The sequence below is a fragment of the Dromaius novaehollandiae genome, chromosome 2, assembly GCF_036370855.1.
Source record: "Dromaius novaehollandiae isolate bDroNov1 chromosome 2, bDroNov1.hap1, whole genome shotgun sequence".
In the NCBI taxonomy this organism is placed as follows: domain Eukaryota; kingdom Metazoa; phylum Chordata; class Aves; order Casuariiformes; family Dromaiidae; genus Dromaius; species Dromaius novaehollandiae.
In genome coordinates, this window is record NC_088099.1 from 95,369,678 (window position 1) to 95,376,490 (window position 6,813).

Sequence of the window (6,813 nt, forward strand, 5' to 3'; positions counted from 1 at the left end):
GCTGACAACTCCTACCTGCATTATACAGAAGAAATGAAAGTTTTTTAGAGCGAAAAATAGCACCAGTCTTGGCAGAAAATTATGCAGCTGTGTCACTGAAAAGGGGTTGAAACAACTTCTAGGGTAGGTAAGTAACTTCCTTTTCCATAGTTAGCTTAGAGGAAAGGAATATATCTGTTAGGACATACCTCTTTTTAGCCAATGCACACAAATTAGGACGTTCCCTTTTCATAGCCAGTGCACACAAAGACAAACTTCACTTTTGAAAGACACTAAAGGAGACAGGAGGAATGGACTACTTGAAAAAGTCTGAATCACTTCTATAAAATAGCAACAGATGTGCTCCTTCTGTGCTTTCATTCTTCTGTTTTTCTAAACACAGGAAACTAAACTCTATGCTAATAGCCCTCAGTCTGTAAGATAAGAGGAAGCTGTACTATTTAAATCCCCCCAAAGTAATGCTTCCCCATGCTGCTGAGAGGAGCCACCCACGGGGAGGGGAGCTGGAAGCTTTGCTGGACGGGCAGCTCACAGATAGACATACATGTATTGGGTTGTTCTGGATGCGTAGAGAGGCATTTAAATGTATGCTGGTCTCATAACTGTGATGATGTTTGTTTTCAGTATTACATAGAAGTGGTTGAGAGAGGACATATGAAAATACATTTCAGGCAGCACCTCACTTTACAAACTTAATTCCATACCTACATGAAACACCTTAGCCGACTGGTTGGCCTACTGAAACCAATAACTCAACACATATCAAACATGCCATCAAGTCGCTTATGAGTAGCCAGGGCAACAAAAATCAAAGCTGTCCTTCTGATTATAGTCATAATAATAATAATCACAGAATAATAATTATCTCTTTCTCTCCACTACAATGTGTACCCAGCACTGTGGGAAACCCACTTTTTACCATACTAGTCATCTCAAAAGAATCATAATTTACCATTTCAACACTGTAAAATTCTCAGGATAGTAAATGGCTGCTACAGCCTGAACATGTTCATTCTCATTTAAAACTGTTTTGACTTCATTAGTACCCAGAGATCCTGTGCAGGACTAGGATGATAAACATACTCTAAGATATGGCTGAGGGTCAACAAACTGTTGTTCCAGTGCTTCACACTTCTACACTTTGACAGGTTCTTTAATAAAACTGCATCTCCCAGGATGGACCACAGTCTTGTAAGCTACAAAAGCGTGCAGTAAGGGAACTGTGGAGGGATCTGAGAGAGCAGGTTGTTTTTGCTAGCTTGTTGGGGGGGGGGGGCGTTGGTGAAAAGGGAAGTATTATGTAAAATGCTCCTATATTAAAAATAGTAGAGTAAAATCACCCATTTTCTGCTGTAAATACTGTTGATGGAAAATTTTCCAATTATAACTACATGGGTTAAAAAAGAGTGAGACAGAGGAGGAGGGATACAGAAAGAAGAGGGAAATAGTGGCAGGACATCTGAGCTGAAGGGTAAGTAGGGTTGGCGAAGGAAACCAAGCAAGTAATGCTGTGAGCAACAAGCAGAATGAGATTTTAAGGATCACTGTACTCTTTGAAAAATGTAACATATGGGACAAATATGCCTGTAAGAAAGAAGTTTCTCAAGCTGATATACCCTGTGTTCAACCATAGTCTATCTGCTCCATGCACTACAAATACATTCCTTGAGTCAGACAGGAGAAGGAGCTGCAAAGCAATGAATGATATCATTTTAAAAATTCAGGCAAATAAGCATTGTATTTCACCATAAGAAAGGGGAGTGCCCGGACATTTTCATCTTTATGAATTTACAGAGAAGACTAAAAGGAAATATTTGCACTTGTGATGAAACTCAGTGGAAGCAGAAGTCAATTCCTCCAGCAAATTAGATACCTTGCCAGAAATACAGAGAATTCCCTTGGTCTTACCTACAGCTTTTCATTTGGAGATGTCAAAGTGCTTTATAAAGCTTCAAGAGCTGCTTTCATGGTGACATCTGGGACACTGTTTCTTAAAATTGTTTTCTAGGAGTATTTTGGCACACAACATCACATAAGTTACCTCTTGTAAAGCTTAAGGTATTGTTATCTTAATTAGAGGAACATTAACATTCTCCATGAAAAACAATTTATTTCTGAATGTGAAATGACCAAAATATTCACAAACTTAGGATGAATTCTGAACATTCTTTTCTCACATAGCTTTAATAATAATATTCTAGAGAAAATACAGTTGAGGAAACAGGTACAGAGAATACTGGTTATTCCATTCAGCCTAAAAATGTGGAAAAAATTCAGAGGCCACAAATGAAATGGCCGCATGACTCATATGAGGACAAAGGCAACGCAGAGCTTTGAGGTAATGCCAGTAACTTCAAACCAGAGAACTAAGGCAAACAACTCAGGCTAGAATGGATGTATATGCCATGGCATGAAATAATATGAGGATCTTGCACATGTACAAGGTACTGAAGCTGCATTTCTCTGACTAATCAAGAAAATTTAAGAACTGTTCACATGTTTTAAAAAACAAGATAAAGGGGTATGGAACTAGACAGCTGTCCAATTTAGTTGTTGTGTAAACTCTGGTTGGGTTGAAGAAACTATATATACAAACTGAAGATGTGAGATGCCTTGCATTTCATTTTATCTGTCAAAGTTTCAAATGTGTTTCAAAGTAACCGTAGATCACTTCATGTCATTCATAAGAGGAGTCTACCAGAAGCACAGGGACTATGCTGTAGAAGGATAATTATAGTATGGTTCATCTTGGAACTGGATTTAGGATTTCACCTGAAGTTTTATCTTGTAATCATGGATATATTTCAATAGTTTTTTTTTTTTTTTTTCCACGTGAATCACAGATTCCTAGGCTGAAAGGTTGCTAGGAGCTATTCTGAATAATCTACCCTGACATACAGCCAGATTTAGAACAAGTGTCAGTACTATATTTGGACATGATAAAAGCACTAGGCTGCATTGAATTTAGAGTAAGCCTGGGAAAGAAAAATGAGAAATATAACACTGCAAAAAGAAAGTAATGGTGATAGAAATCCCTTCATATTCTGAACATTAACACGATGCATTTTCAGTGATTGTGGGGGAATTCATGACAGACAGCAGAGCAATTGCTTCTGCAGTAGTTCAAAGGAAAGTAGTAGTAGTAGTGAAAGGAAATGCAAAGTAACTTGGAATAATTGTGTCCTATGGTATTGTGCCAGCCTTGTTCAGGACAAAACTGGATTGTAAAATTAGTATGGTAAGGAGAGGTATAACAGAACGATCCAAAGATACTACCTAGATTGTTTCCAGCTCATGGGACAGAACAAGAAATTTTTCCTTTTTTCCCAGGAGAAAAAAATAGCTAGAGTTCATAATAGATACTTTCTGCAGTTTTCAGAAACAGTGAAACTTTCATCTCGGTGAGACTGTTAATAAGATCAAAAATTGCCATTTTATATGGAGTGCAGTGATATCCTGTAACAAAAATGCAAAACTTTGGGGAGTAGTACAAGGTCTGAGGCCTCAGAATTCCCATGGGGGATACTTCAGGAGGTGGCCACTTCCTTCTGGGCTGGAGAGCATCTCTAGCACCTGAAATAGGCTGCTATTCTTCCTAGCACTTGCAGTGGCAACGGGAGACACTTGAACATCAGCTCTGAGCAGTCACAGTAGCCTGAACATGCACTGCATGAAATTCATGCCATATATCCCCATAGTAACAGCCAACCTGTCACAGAAGTTAAAAAAAAGGGGGAAATGAGTGAACTTTCCTAAAATTCACATATGTCAATAATAGCTAAATAACTCAGGACAGGGGACAACAAACATAAGCTGAAACAAGAGAAGTTCAGACTAGATACAAGGAAAATCTTTTTTCCCCATAAGGACAGCCAGGGAGGGAAAGAGGTTGCTCACAGAGGTTGTGCAGTCTGCTATCCATGGAGGTTTTTAAGCCCAACTGTATAAAGCCCTGAACAACCTGCTTTAGCCTTGCTTTGAGCTGGGGGTTGGACTTGACCTCCTCAGGTCCCTTCCAGCCTGAGTTACCTTATGATCCTAAATGTGGATGCCTACATGAAAACAAATTCACAGACATTGCTCAAAGAACAAACAAACAAGAACAGAAGCAAGAGAAGGCTCTTAGTTAGTGCTACAGTGCTCTCTTGAAAAGCAGAGACTGCAGTGTGGAAAATCACAGACAAACATTAGTATAGCAGCCTTATATGTTTATGCATTATAAATGAAAGAGAACCAAAGGAAGTTAAATCATTCTCTCAGCAAGAGATCAGAAGAGATTCAGAACAAAAACACAGGCTCTTAACTTGCCTTGGTTAGAACTTCATAAATTTAGTCAAAATGAACTAACATTACTGTTAAAAAAAAAAATCACCTTGGATAGTGAAATGATCAAATGGAAACATTTTTAGAAAGAGTAAAACATCTAAAGGAAAGACTAAAAGAAAATGACAAAGTGACTGAGAAAATAAGCAGCTGGCAGCAAACTGAAGTGAGAGCAACTACACAGAAGCAAAAAATGAAATGGAATATTTTAGTTTGGTTTCAGTACGAGAGATCAATCACAGGGTTGGACTCATGGCCACTTTCATATCTCAAAAGATGCTTGAACACCCCAAAATCTGAGCCCTGTTGTTCTTGTAACAACACTAAAAGTAAGAAAGTTAAATTTGTGTTTTTAAAACTCTTTATAATTTCTTTGTTTTGTTATGGCAGATACAGTTTTCATAAAATGGAAATTTTCCCTAGCAGAAGCAGAACGTGATATGTGAGGTTTGTTCTTTTGATTGAACTCGAAGTGCATCCTGGAAGTCACATGGGCCCAGGGCATCATTATAACTGCTGTCAGGATGGGAGCCCAGCCACCGAGGCGAGTGTGAACATGAGACGTGAACTGTAATTCCCAGAGTTCTCAGTACTCGTGGAGAGCACAGATCTCTGCTAAACACACCCCTATCCCTCCCAAAAGTTTTTATGCTGTTAAGTGAAATGGGGAAGAATTTGCGAATGTCAAAATATTTTGACGCAGTTGGCAATGTCAGATTTAATTTTGACATTTCTGAGGCATTTCTATGAAACCGAACCTTTTCTTGAATCATTTGAAAGTGTGGATTTTTCATCTTAATTCTGGATGCAAGCAAACACTGAAGTATCTGAATTTTGCATGTTATGAAAACGGATTTTGACCAGCTCTATTCTGTAACCAGTTTAGGCATTGAACAGATTTTAATATTTCACATAGCTTCTGATGAGATATATGAGATATATTTGCTATATCGCACTTATATCTTGAGCATGGCGAAATGGATGCCCTTCCCTAATCTTAGTTTGATCTGCAATGACCTTGTCTAACACTGTTACCTTTTGCTTTCTTTCGCCTGGGTAATATTAGACCTTGGTGAGTAAGAGCTGTGAAGCACACTTGTGTATTAAGAGTAGTTTTTGGAATGGAGATCAATATGGATTATTAAGTATAGTGTGATGTACAGCTGTGATTAGGATGCCTGAGCTGTCAGCTGAGAGTTTGGTGTCCTACATGATAATCCATTGTATGGAATGGGTGTTCTTCCTCTGACTTCCAAAAATGTGACACTTCATTGGTTGTACAGAAATGTGGGATACACTCACAAATGTTTGCTTGTGTCGTGAGATCATCTAAGTGGGCCACGACAGGTTCGCATATAGTCTTTTCCTAGCTGTCAGACCAAATCGCCTTTGGGGACAGGGATGGAAGCGGGGATGAAATGATCATGTTTTGATGAGCTTTTTTCTGCCTTCAGCATCAGCATTAAAATCTCAGGCTGTGCACATGCTGAAATGTTTTCTGTGGTTCTCAGAAATATACCCCCTTAGACACCTGGCCAGCTCTTTCTATAATCCGCTCCTGGTAGGAGGCAGTATGTGCCCAGGCAGAGTTAAAGTTCCTTAGCATGAACAACAGCATTATGAGGCAGCCTTTCTGGGGAGTCCACATCAAGCTTGAAAGCCATCTTTAAGTGGAGAATTGGTATATAATATCAGTGAACTTTGAAAAGGGAAGTTGAGGATCTTGCCATAAATAACAACAAGCCTAAGCATGATCAGTCTCTATGTTCTGAAAAGACTGTGCACAACCGACGTTAAAATGGACACATTTCATTTCCTCATACTTCTGTTTAGATTTAATACACTATGTGCTTACCCCAACCCCCATATTTTGAATTTCAAGCTACAATGGTTATGGCTGATCTTTAGAGTAGATCTCAGAAAAGGAGTAGGGAATAGGAAAGTATTCAAAGGGCTTGGCATCCTCCTCTCCTTTATCTCCTGTAGTGGTAGACTTAAGATTGTTCAGTGTCTTCCTATTGACGTTATAAAGGAAGTACTCAGTTATTCAGCTCTGACTTCTCCAGCACATCAAAGGTCAACAAAAATTTCACATCTGTTTTTGGTAGGCCACTCTCAATCTTGCTTCCCTTGATGAATATCAGACATAATCACTTAAAACTCATCTAATATTGTTTAAATGTAAAAATACTGTGTGAGATTAGAATCAGAGCCAGAGGAAGGCTTTGATAAGCATTTCTATCTTTGGAGAACAGTTTCCTATTTTTAACCTGTTCTTGAAACATGTTAACATATAAACTTTTAATGAAAAAAAATCCCTTATGGCAGAAGGAGAGGGGAAATAGATCCCTGGGGAAAAATGCAGCAGTCTTTTGTGTCTTTTTTTTCGGAATGGGAAAAAAATGCATCAATTTCTTGTATCTTTTTGCAGAATGACTCTAACATGGGGATGAACTATTGTGTCAGTGAGACTACGCTCAAAGTAGTGGA